The sequence below is a fragment of the Felis catus genome, chromosome A2 (assembly GCF_018350175.1).
Source record: "Felis catus isolate Fca126 chromosome A2, F.catus_Fca126_mat1.0, whole genome shotgun sequence".
Classification (NCBI taxonomy): domain Eukaryota; kingdom Metazoa; phylum Chordata; class Mammalia; order Carnivora; family Felidae; genus Felis; species Felis catus.
The window spans coordinates 94,331,089-94,353,411 of NC_058369.1; the positions used below are offsets into that span (position 1 = coordinate 94,331,089).

The 22,323-nt window shown below is 38.8% G+C and overlaps 1 protein-coding gene across 1 annotated transcript in view; it reads left to right on the forward strand.

Moving 5' to 3' along the window:
* The first annotated feature begins 555 nt into the window (after positions 1 to 555).
* Positions 556 to 22,323, forward strand: part of CDK14 (cyclin dependent kinase 14) — a 674,504-nt gene continuing 652,736 nt past the window's right edge. Inside the window, exon 1 of the mRNA XM_045053225.1 lies at positions 556 to 644. The gene's annotated coding sequence lies outside the window, so the exon portion shown is untranslated. The remainder of the gene's footprint in view (positions 645 to 22,323) is intronic.

Genomic DNA, 22,323 nt, shown 5'->3' on the forward strand with positions numbered 1-22,323 from the left:
GGCTCACCATTGAAGAGGTTGCTAACCTGAGAATAGGTCTAGCCTTGCTCCACGCAAAACACTTGAAGGACTCAAATTCATAGCAAAGTCCATGGCAGTTTAAAAGTCAAGCTGGTATAGTTGAGGTGCCTGGGTGGTTCAGACGGTTAAGCGTCTGACTTCGGCTCAGGTCACGATCTCACGGTCAGTGAGTTCGAGCCTCTCATCGAGCTCTGCTGACCACTCAGAGCCTGGAGCCCACTTCGGATTCTGTGTCTCCCTCTTTCTGCCCCTCCCCCGCTCACAGTCTGTCTCTCAAAAATGAATAAAACATTAAAAATGAATAAAATTTAAGTCGGGCTGCTATAGTAAATAAACTGGGCATTCTCAATACTTGAATTTGGAATATGTTACTGGGAAAGGAAATGACATTGCACTTAATAAACACTCTCTTGTTAAGTGGAAAATGCAATGTCTTAAATAAAACTGTATTTAAAATTGCCACCGTCCCAAAAAAAGAATTCCAGTTGATTAATCAAATTGATTTTTCTTTTATAGATATTGATAAGAGCACTTTAAAGACGTGAATCAGATTAATTCAGGACTGTTGCTCCTGACATAATCCAGTCTGCCTGCTGTTGAATGACATGCAAAAAAGAAATTGGGTAAGAAAAAAGTTTTTTGAGTAAATTCTTGCATTTATAGAGTGCTTTTTTTTTTTTTTAATTGTGCAGTTGGCATACAATGTTATTTTAGTTTCAGGTGTACAACAGTGATTCAATAATTCTGTAAGTTACACGATGCTCACCATCTGTCACTAATCAATGTTATTACAATATTGTTGACTATACTTCTTATGCTATACTTTTCATCCCCAAGACTTACTTATTTTATAACTGGATGTTTGTACTTCTTAAAACCCTTTACCTATTTTGCCCATCTCTCCACTCCCCCCACTCTGGTAATACCAGTTGGTTCTCTGTATTTATGAGTCTATTTTTGTTTATTTGTTTTGTTTCTTAAGATTCCACATATAAGTGAAATCATATCTCTGACTTATTTATTTGTGTGACTTATTTTGCTTAGCATGATACCCTCTAGGTCTATTCATGTTGTTGTGAATGACAAGATCTCATTCTTGTTTATGGCTGAGTAATATTTCATTGTATATATGTATACCATATCTTATTCCACTCATCTATCAGTGGTCACTTAGGTTGCTTCCATATATTGGCTACTGCAAATAATGATGCAGTAAACACAGGGATGTATATATCTTTTCATATTAGTGTTTGTATTTTCTTTGGGTAAATACCCAGCAGTAGAATTAGTGGGTCATATGGTATTTCTATTTTTAATTTTTTTTTAGGAGCCTCCATACTGTTTCCATAGTACTGCACTAATTTACATTCCCACCAACAGTTTATGGGGATTCCCTCTTTTCCACATCCTTCTCACCACTTGCCATTGTTTGTCTTTTTGATACCAGCCATTTTGACTAGTATGATTGTGGTTTTGATTTGCATTTACCTAATGATTGGTGATGTTGAGCATCTTTTAGTGTGTCTGTTGGCCATCAGCATGTCTTTGGAGAAGTATCTGTTCATGTCTTTTGAGCATTTTTAATTAGGTTATTATCATTATTATTTTTTGGTGCTGGTTTGTATGAGTTCTTTATATATTTTCAATATTAACTTCGTATCTAGGTTGCCTTTTTGTTTTCTTGATGGTTTCCTTTGATGTGCAGAAGCTTTTTAGTTTGATGTTGTTCCAATAGTTTGCTTTTGTTTCTTTTGCCTACGGAGGCATATCCAGAAAAACGTTGCTAATGCTGATGTCCAAGAGATTACTACCTGTATATTTTTTAGGAGTTTCATGGTTTGGGGACTTAGATTTAGGCCTTTAATCCATTTTGAATTTATTTTTGTGTATGGTGTAAGAAAGTTGTCCAGTTTCATTCTTTTGCATGCAGCTATGCATTTTCAGTTTTTTAAAACAATTCTTTCCTTTTAATCCTCACAAAAACCTTGGGAGTGAAGTGAGGCAACACTTTCCCCATTATCTGTTAGTGAATAAGGACATGGAAGTCAAGGAGGTTATGTGATGTGCTTGCTTAGAGGTGTATAAGAATCGAGAAAGTCTCACTCTTGCAGTTTTATTTCAACTCAACCTCTAGAATCAAACAAGACTGATAAGCAAACCTCCCTAACATTTTCTAAATTATTTTACTCAAACTTGATTCTAAGCTAAAGTTACCATTCTTGAGCAAAGAACGCAGCTAGCCCTTTGCTCAGCGGAATCTGCTATTCCATCTAATTTCCATATGTCAGTATATAAATTGACTAAAGTTAAAAAAGAAAATAAAATATTTCCTCAGTGTCTGGGAATGGTGGGCCAGGAAAAATTACCTGTAAGGTATGAATAGGTAAAGTGTACCTCTGCTTTTTGGTGAGAAAAGTTCAGAAATTATTGTGTTTTGTTTGTTTTTAAAAGAAGAAGTGACTGTGGTTTATTAATGAAAATTTTACAATACTTAACTTTGGCTAGAGATTAAATGTGAAAACATCCATCCATTCAAAATGATAATTTTTGTAAAATTATTTAATAAAAACAAATGGATCAAATTCCTCATCTGTTTCAGAAATTGTACAGCTTTAAATATTGCCCAAATGTGTGTAAGTGCTATATTTGGAACCATTTTTCATAGTAATAATTTCTCACTTTTATTGAGCACTAATTGTGTAATGTGTAAGAAAAAGCTATACCACTCCTCCTGTGTATCTTTTACTCTCACACTACTTACTACCTCACTCACAGCACTTCTGACACCAGATGTGTGGAGTTTTCCCCCCACCAAGAAATTCTGCGACACCAGCTGGGTGTCCTACAAGTTAAATAAATTCTGACACTATCTACCTGGAGATGGCTTCAGATTCCACAGGTTCCCAGGTCCTCCTCTCCCTTTGATTCAGTTATTTGCTAGAACACCTCGAAGAACTCAGGAAAACACTTGCTTCTGTTTACCAGTTTATTACAGGATATGATGAAAGATACAAATGAGCATCCAGGTGGAAGAGACAGGGAGGACATGGTATGGAGGAAGGGGCATGGGGCTTCCATGTCTTCCCCCAGCATTGCATGTGTTCACCAACCTAAAAGCTCTATAGAGGAGCTTTTGTACTTTGGGGATTTTTATGGAAGCTTCATCATGGAGGCATGAACAATCACTAACTTCATGTTCAGATCTCTCCCTTCTCTAGAGACTAGAAGGTAGGCTGACAATCCAAGCTTCTAATTGTGGCTCGGTCTTCCGGTGACCAGCCTGCCCTCCAGGTGCCCGCTAAGAGTCACCTTGTTAGAACAACAACAAAAAAAATACACTGCCATCATCCAAGACATTTCAAGGGATGTGGGAGCTCTGTGTCAGGAATTGTGGTCAAAGACCAAATATTGGAACAGAAGATGTTCCTAATGCTCTTATCACTTAGGAAATTGCAAGGATTTTAGGAACTCTGTGCCAGGAACTGTGGGCAGAGACCAATATAGATATTTTCTATTATCTCACATGTACTAAGAACTATTATAAGTGGTGGTGTTTGTAAGGATTTGCTTATCTAATTCTCACACAACACTATGAGGTGAGCTCCATATAATACAACATAATAAGATAATGTGTTGTGGCTCGACATAATGTAATTTAATGTAATTTACCTTCATCTTACAGATGAGAAAACTGAGGCACAGAGAGAATGAGTTGTTTCTTGACCAAAGTCTAATAGCTTTGAAAAACTAAGATCAAGATTTGAACTTATGGACTTAAGTGCTATCTTATTTAGATCAAATGCTCTCACGTTAAGCCCACGTTCTTAGTTCAGATATCAGCAGCTTCCCCCATGCTTATCAATAGCAAATAGTGAGTTCACCAACCCCTGGGCCCTAGCAAAGTTTGAAATCTTTCTTTATCATCTTTGCAGTTTCCTAAATATACCTGTAATTCCTTTCTTTTGTCCTCATCCACCTATTTCCCCCCTCCCTTGGGCTCCTGTGCAGACCCCAGGACTGTATCCAGGGCAACCCTTTTATCTAATTGAACTGTTGCTTCTTTTTTTTCTGAATCTAAATGGGCCCTACTGTTGCCTTGGCTGCTATGAGGAAAGCCCAATAATATTTTATGCCTACAGAAGAACCTGTTGATTAGGCCACAGAGTCTGGTCAGGATTTGAAGGTGACCAAGAACAATGAGTCCTAACGTTGTTTTCCCTTTGGCTTATTCCAACTTAGCCAACAAGCAGTGCAAGCGATAGATAATAAATAAAGGATGCAAAGGAGTGGCCATGACTATCCACGACCTCCTCAGTTTCCTATATAGTGTATCTGAACCTTAATGGAATTTCCTGACTACAGTGAAAAAGCATTAGATCAGAGGAGCCCAAACTCTGTGCTCACTGCCTCTGGCATGTGTAATAGGGGAAGGAGTCACATCATGGCTCAAGGGCCCACAATTTTTGCCCGCTAGGAAATGCTTCTGCTCCACAGTCATTTAATTCTATGTTCTAGGTTTTGGGGCCTACAGAGAAATTTATCATAAAGCTAATAAAGTTTAATCTTCAAGGCTTTTCAATTCCCCAGGCCCCTGTGAGTGGTGGGAGTTGCTTGGAGTTGTAGAGTGTTCTAGGAGGGGAGGGGAATCCAGGATGCAATCAGGAAGCATGTCTGTGTAGGACATTTTTGGTATATTTCCTAGAGACCTCAGAAGAAGAGGACTCGAACCTTTCAAGCTCCAATATTTTACTGTGGTTTCTCTTCTCATTCTAAATAAATAGCCAGTTTATACTGAGTTTATATTTGCACTTTTAATTAATTAATGTTTGTAGAGGGCTCACAAAACTGCATCAGCGTAAGCCCCCATAAACATCTGGAGCCACACCTGGGGCCCACCTGGTCCTTGTTATCTTAGCTGAATTAAGTAGGAACTGCAATTTTTGGAAAGAGATATGAGAGCTAGCAGTCTGTTTTGGGTATTCTGTTTGTCCCTCCAGACCCCGTCTCCACCCTCTCTCCCCTAGTCTGTAACTCAGGAGACTATTCTCCTTGTATGCATCCCTGGATCCCTTGCTTTCTAACAGGATCCACCAGTGAGGATACCTATGGGAGGTGGGGCAACTAGAATAAAAGGCACTGATACCCTGGCTCCTTCCTTGCCTGGTCATGGGGTTGGCAGCAGAGTGTGAAACCTGTGTAGTCAATAGGGCCACATGCTGAGAAGGGTCCCATACTTGACTTAATGCTTTGCTGACACAATTTTGAAATTCCTAATTCTATCTTTGAACGTGTGTTTTGTTAGTGAGGTCTGATACATGAACAGAGGAGATATGCATTATATGTTTCTGCCATTTCTGGTTGCACCATTTGCATATAGCATCTCCAGTGCCCCATGATAATAGGATTCCTGTACATCTGTGGAGTTCAGTGAGACTCAAAGCAAGTACAAGGTAAAGCATATCACATCCATGACTGATTAAATCCTAAAATGCCTCCTTCCATTTGAACTAAAATTTGCTTCAAATTCAGAAAAAAGGTAATGAATACCATTCTAAGAAACACAAACAACCAAAGAACTCTTACCATATCCTTTATTACTCATGTTACTTCACTGTATTAGCCAACCACTTACACTAAAAGTGATGCCATAGAAAGAAAGAGAAAGGACAATCCACAGTTGCTTTTCTTTTTAGTTCCTCTTTGCTCATCAGTAAGCCAAAGGCATAGTGTCAGTACAATGTGTGTATATAAAGAAGTGAAATAAACAAACGGGTTACTTTTGTGCAGTGTTTATATTTTTCTAATTAAAAAAATACATATGTACATACAAACTATGAAATACAAATTGTTTCGTTTCAGTGATCCTGCATGTGTTAAATGCTCTCATGTTGCATCTAAAATGAACATTGCACATGGTAGGGGCGCCTGATGGCTCTGTAGGAAGAGCATGTAACTCTTGATCTCCGGGTTTTGAGTTTGAGCCCCATGTTGAATGTAGAGATTGCTTAAGTAAGTAAGTAAGTAAACCAAAAATAAATAAATAAATAAATAAATAAATAAATAAATAAATAAATAAATATTGTACACTGTAAATGGCAAAATTCATGTTAATAATTTAAACTTCTAATTTTTCTTCATTTAGAAAGGTTTTCAATTGAAACATTTAAAACCATGACTGGTCAAGAGAGAAGGAAGAGAGACTGTGGAAGAAAAGCTAAAGCTTTATAATTTGGGACCTTTAACAGCATTTCATTTCTTGCTTTTGTCGGTTTGCACTGAGCTGCAGAGTATGTGCTGGGCCTTGGTTGCCAGCGGCTGCATTCCGCCACCGAAGGCCACAGTTCCTGAGAAGTGGCCCTTTCCTAGAGTTTCTGGTCTCCCTGGGTGCCAGGAGTTGGGTTCTTTCCCTTGTGCCTTCAAACTGCTGTTCTAGCATTTCCCATTGTTGCCACTCCAAGGGGTGGAGGTGGGGGTGGAAGCAAAAGACAGAGACTTCACCTTCCCTTGTTCTTTTTTAATTCCTGCCCACAGCTTTGCATGACTTTGATTAGTCTGTCTGTTACACTCTTCTCTTTGTTTTTATATATTTCACCATAGACAATTTCAAACATGGACAAATATAGACAGACTAGTATAATGGATGCCCGCATACCTACTATCCTGCTTCAAACATATTTCTTTCACTCATTCGGAGTGTGACATTTGTTTCCTGCTGGGATCCTGACCGCTAAGGAGCCTTCCTATGCACTTTGACTCTTCAGGGTCACTACACCCCTCCCCTCAACGGGGAACAACAACTTGGCAGCCTATTTCTGAAAACAGCTGAATAGACATTATCACACAGTTTAAAGTGGAGGAAGTGGTTTTAGACACCTTCCCTGCCTTTTCCATTAAACTTGGTTCCCCAATTCCTTTCCCGGCATCCTGGCTCATCTTAACCAGGCTTTGTTTTGTATCAAAACTACAAAGAGAGGCCATATTTGGTGCTGTCTAAAATAAGTGAATCACATTAATGAACAACATTTATTCCCACAAATTAATAAATGCTTTATCTTTTCACTCATAAGAGAAAAGGAAACACTTGGGAGGAATTTTTTTCTTTGTGAGGAAGTCCTTTTTATGAGAGGATTGATTATGTGGTCATAGATCAGCAACATATTTGCCTTTCACAATTTCATGAGAATAATTTTGTCATTAATGAGATTTGCTAGTAAGGCAGAAAGGTCATATCTATAAGGGTAGGGTCATTTGTAATATGAGACCTTGGTCTCTTTAATCAACAAGAAAAAGAATCATTTCAGATTTAGTCTCTTTACCAGTAGACACAATAAAAGTAATATAGTATTTTATAAATTAGTATTTGGAAATAGATTGTTTTTCATCATGTCCCATCAGGGGTCCATAGAATTGTCTAAATCAATAGGAAGCTAGAGAAAGAAGTGGGGAAAGAACTAATTTTACTGAATGCCTTCTTTATATTGTAAGTGTTCTCGGGTTTATTATCAGTTTAATCCTCACGGTAATCCTAGTAGGTAGATGTTATTATAACTGTGGTAGAGAGGAGGGAAGTGAAGCTCAAGGTGGATAAGTTGCTCCAAAGCCCACAGCTGCATAATTACAATAGCCACTATTTATGTATTGTCATGCTTGACTCTGAGCAAAGCACTTTACATTCTATAAAATTTAACCTGTGTCACAGTATGCCCATAATACACATGAGGGGCTTAAGCATCTTGCCCATGGTCACGTAGATGAGAAGTGGCAGAGTCTGAATTCTGAGTCAATCCATGCTGATTTAATTGTTTAAAATTTTTATATTTTAGAGAGAGAGCACATGCACAAGTGGGGGAGAGGGACAAAGGGATAGAGAAAATCTCAAGCAGGCTCCATGCTTACCAGCACAGAGACCCATGAAGGGCTTGATCGCATGACCCTAGACTTTAAATTATTATTTTTTTAATGTTTATTTATTTTTGAGAGAAAGAGAGACAGAATGCGAGAAAGGGAGGGACAGAGAGAGGAAGACAGAATCTGAAGCAGGCTCCGGGCTCTGAGCTGTCAGCACAGAGCCCGATGCAGGGCTCGAACTTACAAACCTTGAGATCATGACCTGAGCTGAAGTCAGACACTTAACCAACTGAGCCACCCAGGTGCCCCTCGATCCCATGAGTCTGAGATTATGACTGAGCTGAAACCAAGAGTTAGATGCTCAACCAAATGAGCTACCTAGCTGCCCCAATCCTGGCTGATTTAAATCCTTATTATTCTTACTACCCAGGGGAGATGGGGTACACTCTTACAATTTCTTTTTCCATCTTGAACTTCTCTTCCCCTTTACCAATGTCCATTCAATCATTCTTTGTTAGATCTTTCACTTTGATAAAGGACACAAAAGCAAATGTGCACAGACAGGTCCTTTGTCATCATATTTCACTGTGCCATCAGTCTCAACAGTGGGCCTGTTCTTTCCTTGCTCATTTTCTTGTCTAACATAATTTTCTCCTTTCATTGTCTCTAGTCATTTGCACTCAAGTACTCCTAAAAATATTTTAAGAAGCAGTAAATTTCTCACCACATTTCTAAGTTGGTGCCTAAAATTCTTCATGATACTGAAAGACTTGCAAATATACATATAAATTCCAACACATTATACATAATGACATTTAAAAATAAACTGTCACATCACTATTTGATAACTATCTAGTAGAATCTAAATACTATAGTGATTTGATGCCCTATCATACATTTTAAGTATACGTAAATAAGTTCTTCTTTACCCGTAGGAAATTGTCTTTTGTTTGTTTTTCTTCTTGAAATTATATTTCCATTCCATTTCCTAATATATTTTTATACTTTAAAATATTTCATGAGTATTCCTTGAATTCTTCTCAGTTATATGCCAAAAATAACATGGTAATCTATCATCAAGATTAGTTCTAGTAATCTCTCATCTGACAACTCTTATCCTTCCCTTTGTGGAAAGCAGAGAACTGGAGTCTATCTGACTTGCAAAAGGATTAGTTTCCCTATCATTAGAGTCATTTCATTCACCCTTTCTTGAGCACCCTAAAGGTTTTTCCACCCCAGGCAATGACTTAGTAGGTTTGGGATGAGTGTGAGGTAGTCCTTTTTATTATCAGGTGATAAAAGCCCAGGAGAGAGGAAAGGAGAGACAGCCTAATTTAGCCTTGACCACAGGAGCTTTCTTGGGTCATTCCATTTTAGGAATGTTTATCTGAAACAATCCATGGCCACTTACCCCCACCTTCTGCCCCACCCGGGCCCCAGGGAGACCACATACCTCCAATCCCCCAGTTGAAGACCCTGGTCTCTTGCATTTGTTTTTCTAAGCCTTTGCTCATTTGGCACTTTAGAACTTGGCATGGGTGATAAACACTGTGGCTAGTCTTTTACATTTGTCCTGTGAAATGGGTCTTTTTCCTTCCCATATTTAGTACACATTTTCTTAAAATTTAAAAATTTTAAACTATTCCAAAGAGCTCCCCTAGGGCCTTGTAAATAGGACAACTATATGGGCACAGATGTTTATCCTGGCCAATTCAGTTAGAAAGAAAGAGAGAAAGAAAGAGAGAAAAGAAGGGAGAGAGAGAGGGAGGGAGGGAGAGAGAGAAAGAGAAAGAAAGAAAGGAAGGAAGAAAAAAGAAAAGAAAGAAAGGAAGGAAGGGAAGAAGGAAGGAGGAAAGAGAGGGACGGAGGGAGGGAGAAAGAAAGAAAGAAAAAAAGAAAGAAGAAAGAAAGAGGAGAAGAAAGGAAGATCACAAATACTCTGGAATATAGAGAGGGGGGTTGTATATTATAAGAGATTGAATCCACACAGAAGGGCTGTAAATCAGGCTACAATTATTCAAGCCTCTTAGGCTTATGCAGACATTGATTGGTTGCCTCCATTCAAAACCTATTCTTCACTTTCTCCAGCAAGAATACCCCCAGCTTATTCTCAGTCACATGCTTTTAGTGGTTGATCCCATCTCTGCTCTGCATGTAAGACCTGGAATCTGATGTTTCTGCCTGTAGAATTGATTAGTTCAAGATAACACATGATTCAATCCAAGAGATTTTGCCCATGCTGCTAGAGAGAAAGAAAACATTTAAAAAATTTTAAATATATGTTTTGGCAGACGGTACTGACAGAGATGCTTTCTTTGCTGCTGGACATGAGTGAAAACAAGTAACTCCAGGAATCTCTGGTAGCCATCTTTGAACCACAAGGGCAGAGGTCTCTTAAACATTATTTGTTTGTAGTACAGTTTCTTTTTCCCATCTTGAGCTACTCAGAGCTCTTGGCAGAGCCAAGAAATAGAAAAAACCTGGGAACTGGTCATAGTCATTCGATCTAGGATTAGCCTCTCCCTGATGAGGATAAATTCCCCAATATTCAGTTATGTGAACCAATGAATTTTTCTTATTGCTTGTTAACCTGAATTGAGCTTCCTGTTACTTGCTACGTAAAAAGTAGTAATGAATATAATCACTACTGTAATCAGAACATCTCTGCTTTTATTTTGTTAGTCATTCCCCCCCCCCCCCCCCCCCCACTTATTAGGACTAACATGTGTATGGTTTAAAGTCAGGATACCATTTCTTAAGAAGATTGAAATGCCACAGGCCTAGATTTCCATTCATTTCAGTAAAGAGATATTTGTATTTATATGGGTCGATATAGCACCCCTCTCTTCTCTACCTGATGTCCAAAGATATTGAGATCTAGATCAAAATGTCAGTGTTCTTTCTGATGGAGTTGCTGTGGTCATAGCTTAGTTGTATCATCACATAGTAGGGTTCCTAATACTTTAGGTCTGAACTGGGCTTCACACTCAGCCACAGGCAGTGAACTAGCACAGGCTTGTTCTTGTGAAACTCCTGACAAGGGCAGGGAGACAGATACACACTCAGTAGACAAGCTGGCTTCCAAAGGAAGGGAGAAAGGAGGGGCATGGCTACAGCATCCAGTGTCTTATCCCAACCAGCATTTCAGTCCTCTTATCTGGAATAAAGAGGGAAGGGCAAGGGATGAGAGTCAAGAAAGCAAAATACAAAAGTATGCAATCAGAATTGTGGGAAATACAAGGAGGGAAACAAGCAAGCCTTTGTGAAAAAATAAATGAGCAAGGTTGCTTGAAAATGGGTAAGCTGGAAGTCTCTCTGAGATGGCATTTAAATTGAGTCAGATGAAAAGAAGCCTGTCATTCAAATGAGAGGAGGAGGTTAGAGTTAGGGAGCATTCCAGGTATAAACATTAGCAAGTATAAAACCCCAAGATGAAGAAGAGTTGGGGCGGTAGGGGGAGTTAGGCTGGGGATGAACTATGTGGAGCTGTGAGTGACAGGTATTTGGATTTCATTCCAAGGGCAGTAGGAAGTTGTCAAACCATGGAACAGTTTAAACAGGAGAGTGACATGAACTTTCATGGTTTAAAAAGATCCCTTTGGCTAAAATGAAAATGAATTGGGCAGGTATGAGAGCAGAGACAGGGAGGTCAGTTGGGAGGATATAGCAATAGTCTAAGTGAGAGATAATGATGCCCTGATCTAGAGTCGTGGTGGTGGAGATGAATAGAAGGAAAAGAGACATTTTGGAGCTCAGCAAGACATAGTTTGCTGATGGATTAAATATAGTTAATCATATTATAAATATGATTAAATATGGGAATTAAGGGGCATCTTGATTTTTGGTTAGAGCAAAAATGTAATTCATCTTTTGATCCTTCTTCCCTTTCTTCCTTCTTTCCTTCCTTCCTTTTTATCCCTTTCCTTCTTCTCCTCCTTGTCTTACTACTATTCTTAATACTTTAATTTTTTTAAGTTTATTTATTTATTTTGAGACCGTCAGTGGGGGAGGGGCAGAGAGAGAGGGAGAGACAGAATCCCAAGTAGATTCTGTGTGAGGTCAGTGTGTAGAACCCCACAAAGGGCTCGAACTCATGAAACCATGAGATCATAATCTGAGCTGAAATCAAGAGTTGGTTGTTTAACTGACTGGGCCACCCAGGTGTCCCATATTCTTATTACTTTTAGTATGAGAAGAATACATCAGTATTTTATTTGTAGACATGTATAATTTGAGATATGTAGTTGAGACTCAACTTATGGGTATATGGGTCTGGACTTTACATTTGGGGCATACATTTGGGGATTATCAGCATTTAGATGGCTATTAAAGTTATGAGAATGATTGAAAGGACCTACAAAAAGAGTAGATAAAGAGAAGAGGCCAAGGAATCTGAGGGTCCTCAACATTTAGGGGTCTGATAGAAACACAGGAGCTGGTAAGGAGATTGAGAATGAGTAACCAATTGGATAGGTGGGAAACCAGAGTATAGCATCATGGAAGCCAAGAGTATTTCAACTTCAAGGTGTAGCCAACTGTATCACATAATCACAAGTACTCTGAGAGCACTATAAGATGAGGACAGAGAGGTCTTTTGCATTTGGTTTCATGAAGGTCTTAGCTTGCTCTTGACAAGAGTGATTTCAGCAGGGGGAAGGAAACCTAACTAGTACATTGAAGAATGAATGGTAGATGAAGAAATGGAAGCAGAGTTACAGGCAACCCTTTTGAAAGATTTTGCCATAAAGAGAAGTAGAGAAACTATAAAGTTTAGGGAAGGAAATGTGGGGACAAGGGAGGTGTGTGTGTGTGTGTGTGCTTAAAGATGAGAGATTTCAAAGCTGTTTGTTGCTGATGGAGATGATCCAGTAGAGTAGGAGATTGTGACATGCAGGAGAGAAAGGTTAGGCAAAGCAGCGAGTTACGTCCTTGAGAAGGAAAATGAATCCAGAGCTTAACAGTAGAGACTGAAAATTGACAGTGAAGGCCTGTCATCTACCTGTCAGGAGAAAACAAGAAAGTGGGAGGAGAAGTGAGTAGGCAGAGGTGAAGGAGGGTCCATCTGATGCTTATGTTTTCTTACTGGTATTCAAGACCTCAGATAGAGTAATATATCATCGCCAATAAGCTCAATGTCTTATAATAATATTTTTAATGCTACAGTATGTAAATCAAAATATGATTTAATTTATAACATTGTGAGAATTTTCACAGATACAAACTCACAAAGAAAAACAAATTTCTTGGTCAAAGCTTGTGTGTCAATTTTTTCAGTAAGAGTACATTCTAATCGACTATATTTCAAATTAAATATAAGAAACCAAGAGTATTTTATTATTATGATTATAGATATAATCATTGACATTTGGAAGCTGCTTGCTGGGTATACCAGACAATTAGAATTTCACATTAAATAGACTGAGGTTCAAACCTATATAGGACTGAGTGCTTTGCACAGAGAAAACTTTCCATGGCTGGAGAACTGCATTCTTAACCTGGGCCAGGTATTTAAAAAACATGCTGTTTTAGTTATAAGGGAGCATAAGGAGGGGGTGGAATGGGTGGGGAGAGAAACATTACAGATGACTTTGTGCAAACTCATCACCACTGTTGGAAAAACAACACAAAACCACAACCAAGTCAGTAACATTATCTTTGGCTTATAAAGAATGGTACATTTTTTGGCTGACTATCATCCTCAATAATTTATCTTGTTGTTACATAATGTGTTTCCTTAAGAAAACTCAAAATGCCCTACACAAGTTATTTCATTTGTCTTCACTGCATTATGAAGCTGAGAACAGAAGGGAAGTTGTCTAGACTAGGGCTGTCTAATAAAAATATAACACAAGCCACATATGAAATTTAAAATTTTCTAGTAGCTACATCTTTTAAAAAGTCGAAAAGAAGTAGGTGAAATTAATCTGAATGTTATATTTTATTCAAGCCTATATATCTAAAATATCATAATTTCAACATATAATGAATATAAATAATTGTTTATGAGATCTGTTCTATTGTTGGTACCAAGACTTTTTTTTTAAAGTTTATTTATTTACTTTTTAGAGAGCGTGACAGAGAAAGTGAGAGAGGGAGGGGCAGAGAGAGTGAAGGAGAGAGAGATAATCCCAAGCAGGCTCTGCACTGTCAGCATGGAGCCAGACACAGGGCTTGAACTCACAAACTGTGATATCATGACCTGAGCCAAAACCAAGAGTTGGACAATCAACCGACTAAGCCATCCAGACACCCCAGTACCAAGTCTTTGAAATCTGGGGTGTATTTAACACTTAGAGTATGTATCAAGTTAGACTGGGCAAATTTCAAGTGCTTGGTAGCCACATGTGGCATCTCAATTCTAGATAATAATGTAAAGAGCGAGGGTCACAGAATCCAAAGTCTGGGCTCTCTTACAAGTTAATAAAATGTGAGTCAGAGTTTATCACTGGTCTGTTCAAAATCTTCCCAAGACTTCTTATCATTCTTAGAACAACAGCTAAACTCTGGGGTGCCTGGGTGGCTCTGTCAGTTAAGCATCTGACTTGATATTGGCTCAGGTCATGATCTCACTGTCGTGAGATGGAGTACTGTATCTGGCTCCACACTGAGTGGAGCCTGTTTGGGATTCTCTCTCTGCCCTTCCCTCACTCAAGGGCTCTCTCTCAAAATAAACAAATAAACCTAATAGGGAACCTCGATGGCTCAGTTGGTCGAGCATCTGACTTCAGCTCAGGTCATGATCTCAGGGTTCGTGAGTTCGAGACCTACATTGGGCTTGCTGCTGTCAGTGCAGAGCCCGCTTCAGATCCTCTGTCCCCCTCTCTCTTTGCCCCTATCCTGCTGGTGCTTATGCTCTCTCTTTCTCTCTCAAAAATAAAAAATAAAAAAAAAACATTAAAAAATAAACTGAAAAAAAGAACAACAGCTAAAGTCTTACCTCTGAAGCTGAACATGATATAGGTCTGCCTCCCTTACCAACTTTATGGCTTACCAATTTCTCCTTGATCTTTCTGCACCCACTCCTGCCTCCGCCCTGCCTCAGATGGTGTCACTTCCACTTCCTTCAGCCTGGAATGCATCTTTTCATGCTTGGTCCCTGAATTTATGCAGGTTTTTGCTGAAATATCATCTTAGGAAGAACTATGATCTGAAATAACTATTTTCTCTAGCCACTGTCAAGCAACTTACCCTGCTTTCTTAGGGTTCATTACACTAAGTACTGAAAATATACTTGAATTTTTAAATTTTTTTACTATCTCCTCCAATGGAAGGTTACTATCTACCTGTGAGTTCAGGGGCATTGCTTTGCACACTGTCGGTCACTAGCACCTGGAATAGTGCCTGGCACACAGCAGGCTTGTTGAATGGGTGAGCGAATAGTGTTATTTATGGCAGATCACTTAGAGGGTATAGTATGATGCTTAGAGTGTACATTCTGGAGCCTGTCTGCTTGCTATCTCTATTCCTTTAAGGAATTAAGTACCTTCTTCAAACTTCAGCTTCCTCATTTGAAAAATGGGGATGTTAATAATAGCATCTATTTCATAGAAATGATATTGTTTTGTTTTGAGGGTTAAATGAGATAAAGTATATAAAGAACATCATACAATATCTGGCCCATGATAAAGTCTCAAGAAAATTTCCTATTATTATCTGTTAAACAGAGATTAAAATGAATGCCTTGGCTCATAGGTACACTGCAAACTGGCCCACTGCTCCACAGACATGGCCCTTCCCTTTGCCCCTCCAGTGCATTTGTTTCCATCTCTCAAGTCACCCTTTTGACTTTATTGGATAATGTTGAACTTTTTATCTGACTTCCATAGTACATAGACCTTCCTACCACTTCTCTGCTTGTTCTCTCTCATTTCCCTTTGCTGACTCCTCTCCTTATGCCCTTGTTTATGTTCCTTCAGGCTCTGCTTTTGATGCTGGTTACTCGACACCCACTCCCTGAGCAATCTCACCCACTCCTAGATTTCAATTGTTATCCTATGCTGCTGATTCCAAATCTATGTCTCCAGCCCAGCTTTCTCTCCTGAGCTCTAGGTCCATATCTGCAGTATCCTTATAGCCATTCTGCTTGGATAGCCAATACTTAAAACCATTCCACTTCCTCCAAACCTGCTCCTCTTATGGATGTCCTATCTTAATGAATGGCCCCCACCCACCCCTTGTCCAAACCAGAAAATGCAGTATGAGTCTTGAATTTTTCCTCTTCCAGACCACAGTCCAATCAACCACAAAATACTCACAAATCTGTCTTTTACCTAGTTCTGTTGCCGTATCTGAATCCAGGCCAACATCACTTCCTGTCTAGATTCTGGGCTACATTAAGCTTCCTAATAGACACGTCTGTATCCATTCTTTCTTCCCTCTAATTGTTCTCTACAAAATAACTAGAATAATCTTAATAAAATGCAAATTTGATCTCACTATCATGCCACAGCCTCATTGTTTAGAGCTGCAAGCTGATTCATAGCTCCCCATTACCTTTAAGTATAAAGTCAAATTTGGGGGTAATTTAATTATGTGTGTTCAAAAAGTTATACATACATACTTGTTATAAACAAACAAAACAGCAGTCCTCCAACATACCCTGTCCCATATTACTATATGTCATCTCTTATGCTTCAGCTCCCAAGAGGCAACCACTGTTAATTATTTTATCTGACTCCTTTGGAATCATTTCCATATCCCTAAAGAACATGTTTATATTGCTATTTAAAAAAAAGTCAATGACTTCCAATTCTAAAAGTTGAAGATTCAGCTTATTTTCACCAACTCCTATGATACCTATCACATACATGAACACTTCCCATTCTTCATCTTCTCAATGTGGCTGTAACTTAATTATATTGCATTTAGTATCTGTACTGATAGGACTTTGTAAATCACAGCATATACTATGCTATGAAAATTTTCCCTTCCTGTTCAACTTTTGTTTTTTTCTTGAGTTAATTACAGTCTTCCCCCTGCCCCCCTGTAACTTGGTTTTGTAATAAAGAGGCCATTTTTGATGTTTGTTGACAGTTTTCAATCTCCACTCATCTTTTCTATCTCCCCCACATCTGGGCAACCAAAAGTAGAAGAACTGTATAGGCCTTTACCTCTAAGAGTTGACAGGAATTTCAAATATAGCTCAGGCTCTAGCCCATGCGAGGTGGAATCCCCACCATGCTGATTATACCCTTTAACCACAGTGAAAGCCCCAGACTACTCCTAGCCCTTTGCTCACTCTCTCACCAGACCCCTGAATGAACCCTTTCCCTCCTGGGAGCCCCCAGCTTAGTGTTATTACTAAATATACCTCATTTATATTCACTGGTGGGTTCATTGTGTCTGGACAGTCAAATAAATTCCTGAGCGGGTGATCATGCCTACCTCTGGGCACTGAACTGTGTACTTTCTACATATTTATCATTAATACATTCCTAAACTGTCCACACCCTCAGTTTGGTAAATTTTCCCTCAACATACTTTAAACATCAGTTATTCTATCCATGCCATTTTCTCAATGATCTTTCCCCCAGGGCCTCTGTCCCACTCTAGTCCACCAGATTTGTTGGTCTTTGAGCTTCCTTCAGAGCTGTGGTCTTAGATTTTCGCTTCACCATCATCCTTTCTTACTCATGCATTAGAATCTCATTTCCTGGATTCCATTTTCTCTTTTCTTATTTTGGTTGAACAAATCCTCTGATAGCTTCCTGAGAAATGACCTATAAAGCAACATTTTTTATCTTTCTATGTCTGAAAAATGTATATTCTACCTTCCCACTTAAGGAATAATTTGGCTGGGGAACTCTACATTACAAGTTACTTTCTTCTACTATTTTCTAGCATCCAGTGTGGCTATTGAGATGTCTGAAGTCATTCTGGTCCCTAATTCTTTTTAGAATCTTGTTTTTCTTTTCTGAGGGTTTTTAGAATATTCTATTTGTCCACAGGATTTTGCAATTTTATAATGATGTGTCTCTGTGTAGGTCTGTTTTCATCCATTGTCTTGGGAACTCAATAGACTGTTTCAATTGGGGAAGTCATGTCCTTTCATTCCAGGAAATTTCCTTGATAATTTCTCCCCTCCATTTTCTCCATTCTCTCTTTCTGGAACTCCCATTATTCAGATATTGAACTTCCTGGACTAGTCTGTACCTTACTCATGTAAAAAAAAATCTCTCAGGGGCGCCTGGGTGACTCAGTCGGTTAAGCGTCCGACTTCAGCTCAGTTTATGATCTTGCCGTCAGTGAGTTCGAGCTCTGCGTCGGCTCTGGGCTGATGGCTCAGAGCCTGGAGCCTGCTTCCGATTCTGTGTCTCCCTCTCTCTCTGCCCCTCCCCCGTTCATGCTCTGTCTCTCTCTGTCTCAAAAATAAATAAAACTTTAAAAAAAATCTCTTTTTTTTTACTTCCCATCTTTTTTTTTTTCTTTTTCTTTTTCTTTTTCTTTTTTTTTCCTTCCTGGGATAGATAGTTCCTCATCTTTATGTTTTAAACCTTCACCTGAAGTTTTATTTTATACCATGATATTTTTAATATCCAAGAATCCATTTTGCCCCCTGGCCGCTACTTTTAAAACCATTTGTAGCATCCTGTTCTTGTCTAATAACTGCAGTATCTTATACTATTTCACTGTCTTTGAATCTTTGAAGATACTAATACCCTCCCTCTCCCACTCCTGCATAGTCTTTATTTCTTCCTGGTTGCTTTTCTATGTTAGTTTTGGCCTCTTTCTTATTAGAATATTCCATCAGCTGTCTGGAGATTTTTGACTGTCTGCCTATGTCTAGGAAACAGGCACTAAAAAGTTTTAGGCAACTCAATTTACATGGTTGGGCCTGTCAAATGTGGGTTTCACTGTAGGACAATTGGTTGGTCAGAACTATGAGGAAAGAAAGTTAAGTGTCTTGACATTCAGTTATCAACCTTCAGTAGGTTGCCTCTCAGCCCTGGCAACTGCTGGCTTAGGATTCAGCTTTCTTGGGACTGACAAGTCAATAACTACTCAATTACGATTTTTTCCAGCTTCCAAAATTGTTTTGGTTTCTTCTTTTATTATCTACCTGCATGTGTACTTTTGCTTAAAAAAGTCCATTCACTATAGCTTTGTGGGTTTTTAAGAGGAACAGAAAGTACCATGAGTGTTGTCTGACATTTCTAATAGTAACTAAAACATACATAGCCTTTACTACATGATTACTAAAGTGTCTACTTTTTGGTCCTTGTCAAATTCACCAGACTATTTCATATCTGTTCTATATTCAGACCATCTTTCAGTTTCTTGAATGCACTATGTTCTTCCTATGCCATCTGGCCCCAAGTGCTGATTTCTCTTCCAGGAACTCCTGCCTGTCACCTGACTACTTCTGTGGATCTTTCAGGTCTCAATTTATGTGGTGGACATCTCTGACCTTCAGAAGCAAGAGAAATCTCTCTGATGCATGGTATCGATAGCACCCAGTTCTTCCTCTGTTTTAAAATGGGGGGGGGGTGCACCTGGGTGGCTCAATCGGTTAAGCGTCCAGCTCTTGATTTTGGCTCAGGTCATGATCTCATGTTTTGTGAGATTGAGCTCTGAGTGGGGCTCTGTACTAACAATGGGGAGCCTGCTTGGGGTTCTCTCTTTCCTCTCTCTCTGGCCCTCCCCCACTCACGTGTGCACAAGTGCTCTCTCTCTCTCAAAATTAATAAATAAACTTAAAAAAATAAAACGGGTCACTTTTCATTTTCCCTCACTAGTCTGCAGGCTCTGTGCAGGCAGGGGCTATGACTGTGCTCCACCTCTTTCACTGCAGTATATCCTGCTCCTAGCATAGTGCTTGGGACATGGTAAGTATCAAAATGCATTTGACCAAGAAATAGACACCTAACTGTAGAGAACAAACTGATAGTTACCAGAGGGAAGGTGGGGGGTGGTGGTGGAGAATGGGTTAAACAGATGATGGGGACTAAGGAGTGCACTTGTAACGAGCATCAGGTATTATATGTAAGCAATGAATCACTAAATTCTATACCTGAAACTAATAATACACTGTATGTTAACTAACTAGAATTTAAATTTAAAAAAGCATTTGATAATTACACAAATGAAGTCAAGTAAAATTACTTGCTTATGATAAGAGAATAGAGATAGTACTAGAAAACGATTCTCTCAATCCTTTCTGTTCAACTCAATTGGCCTATGTCTGTTTTTTTGGTTTGTAATTAGAAGAAATCAAATATATTTGATTAGGAAAAGGAGATAATTTTTGGCTGGTAGGACCAGAACAATTCTCTCTCTGTTGTTTACAGATGAAGAAGCAGAGGATTGGTGATACTATATAGGCCATTACAAAAGGTTCTAGAACTGAGAGTATCTTATGGCTCCTATCCCTGGTTTCTGTTTTACCATTTGAAACACACCTAGGATGTTACCTCTCCAGCATTGCTGTCTTTTATGCTCCATGAATATTTCTACGTTGTCTTCCCTATCTGGCTTTCATCAAATAACAACCATCATGTTGCCATTTAAGGGACTAAATCAATGATTCTTACTACTTGTTGGGGGTTGTACAAGAATCATCTTGGAGTCTTTTTCAATCTATATGTGCCCCTTTCTCCTCCTGCTTCTCCAGTCTCTGCCTAGGATGCTCTAGAATGATCCTTTGAAAATGCTCCCCAAATGCACAGATTGAATGTTTGTGTTTCCCCAAAATTCATATGTTGAAACAATCCCCAATATGATGGTATTTGGAGGGTCTTTGGGATATGATTAGATTATAAGTATGAAGCTCTCATGAATGAGATTAGTGCCCTTGTAAAAGATGTCCCAGGGAGCTCCCTCCCCACTTCTCAACAGTGAGAAGTTGACGGTCTTCACCTTGGAAGAGAGTTCTCAGCTGAAGTCAACCATGCTGGTTTCCTGATTTGACTTTCAGCCTCCAGAACTGTGGAAAATAAATTTCTGTTGTTTAAAAGCCACCCAGTCGGGGCGCCTGGGTGGCTCAGTCAGTTAAGTGTCCGACTTCGGCTCAGGTCATGATCTCACGGTCCGTGAGTTCAAGCCCCGTGTCGGGCTCTGTGCTGACAGCTCAGAGCCTGGAGCCTGCTTCAGATTCTGTGTCTCCCTCTCTCTCTGACCCTCCCCCATTCATGCTCTGTCTCTCTCTGTCTCAAAAATAAATAAACATTAAAAAAAATTAAAAAAAAAAGCCACCCAGTCTATGGTATTCCATTTATAACAGCCCAAACAGACTAAGACACCAAGTAATTTTGGTATGACTCATTCTCATAGGTGAGGAATATTATATTAAATGTTAGTTATGACGAAATTACATTTTATGAATCCACTACTCTGATGTGTGCTGCAATGGCCCAATAAGTGATAGTTTTAGAATGTTTAGCTCATTTACAAGCACCGAGTAGAGTAGAAAGGGGCCTCTTTTTCAAAGTCAATTGTATTACCTTTGAATACCACACCTTTAATATTTTCCCATAAGGTATGAAAAAAGAAAATATAGTCCTGGAATTTAGGAGTTTTTATCTATCCATTAACCTGCTTGAGTTTGTTTTTAGAACTTTCTCTGCTTTGGAATAGTTCTTTCTTTCCAAAAGGACAACCATGATTATACCCAAAGTGTATCAAAAGAAAAAGAAAATGTCATATATCATGACACAAAATTTCTTTATAAAAGTTTTTAGTAACCAAACTGTGTCTCAATCTAAAACTGGAAGCTGTGTGATGATTTTGGGGGTGGCATCTAGGCATTGCTAGGCTCATTTCCTTTTGTAACACGGTGGTAATGATAATGTCTCTTGGAGTAGTATGGGTTAAAATGAAAGCATCAATTTATAGCACATTATAAAACCATAAGTATTTCAATTACATTTAAAAATAATAAATAGTGAGTTTTGCTAGGGAATGTGATATGTCTGATGACACCATCAACATAATTATCCTATGGACACTTTTTTTGGCTTAGAAGCACTTGACTAGAATAGGCATGTGAATGCAGATGAACTGTCAAGTGCCTTAGAAAGAAAGATTAGGGTGTTTTTGATACAAGAGCTGCATTTCTGAACATATTGTTCCTAACAGGACTTGTCTGTACTGACCAAAAGGCATAAGGTTTTGGTTCACTAAAACATTTGCTTCTGACCATTTTCACATCCATGTTCAGAATTCAATTAAAGGACTGGTCCCTGAAGTTTAATTCTGATGGATCTGCAACATGATGCACTGAAATTGATGACAGTCATAAATGAGGACCCTTTCTTGATGACACATCTGTATCACACACACAAATAACACCAAACAGCATGATTCAGTGAGTTATGTCATGGTTGGTATTTTCTTCTATGGACTTCCATTGTACAAATTATATAATAATTGAAAACAGGAACAAGGTAACATTAATATTTAAACATGGTTTAATAGGACAGGGCAGTTCACCAGTATTTCAATGCATGCTTTGACCCT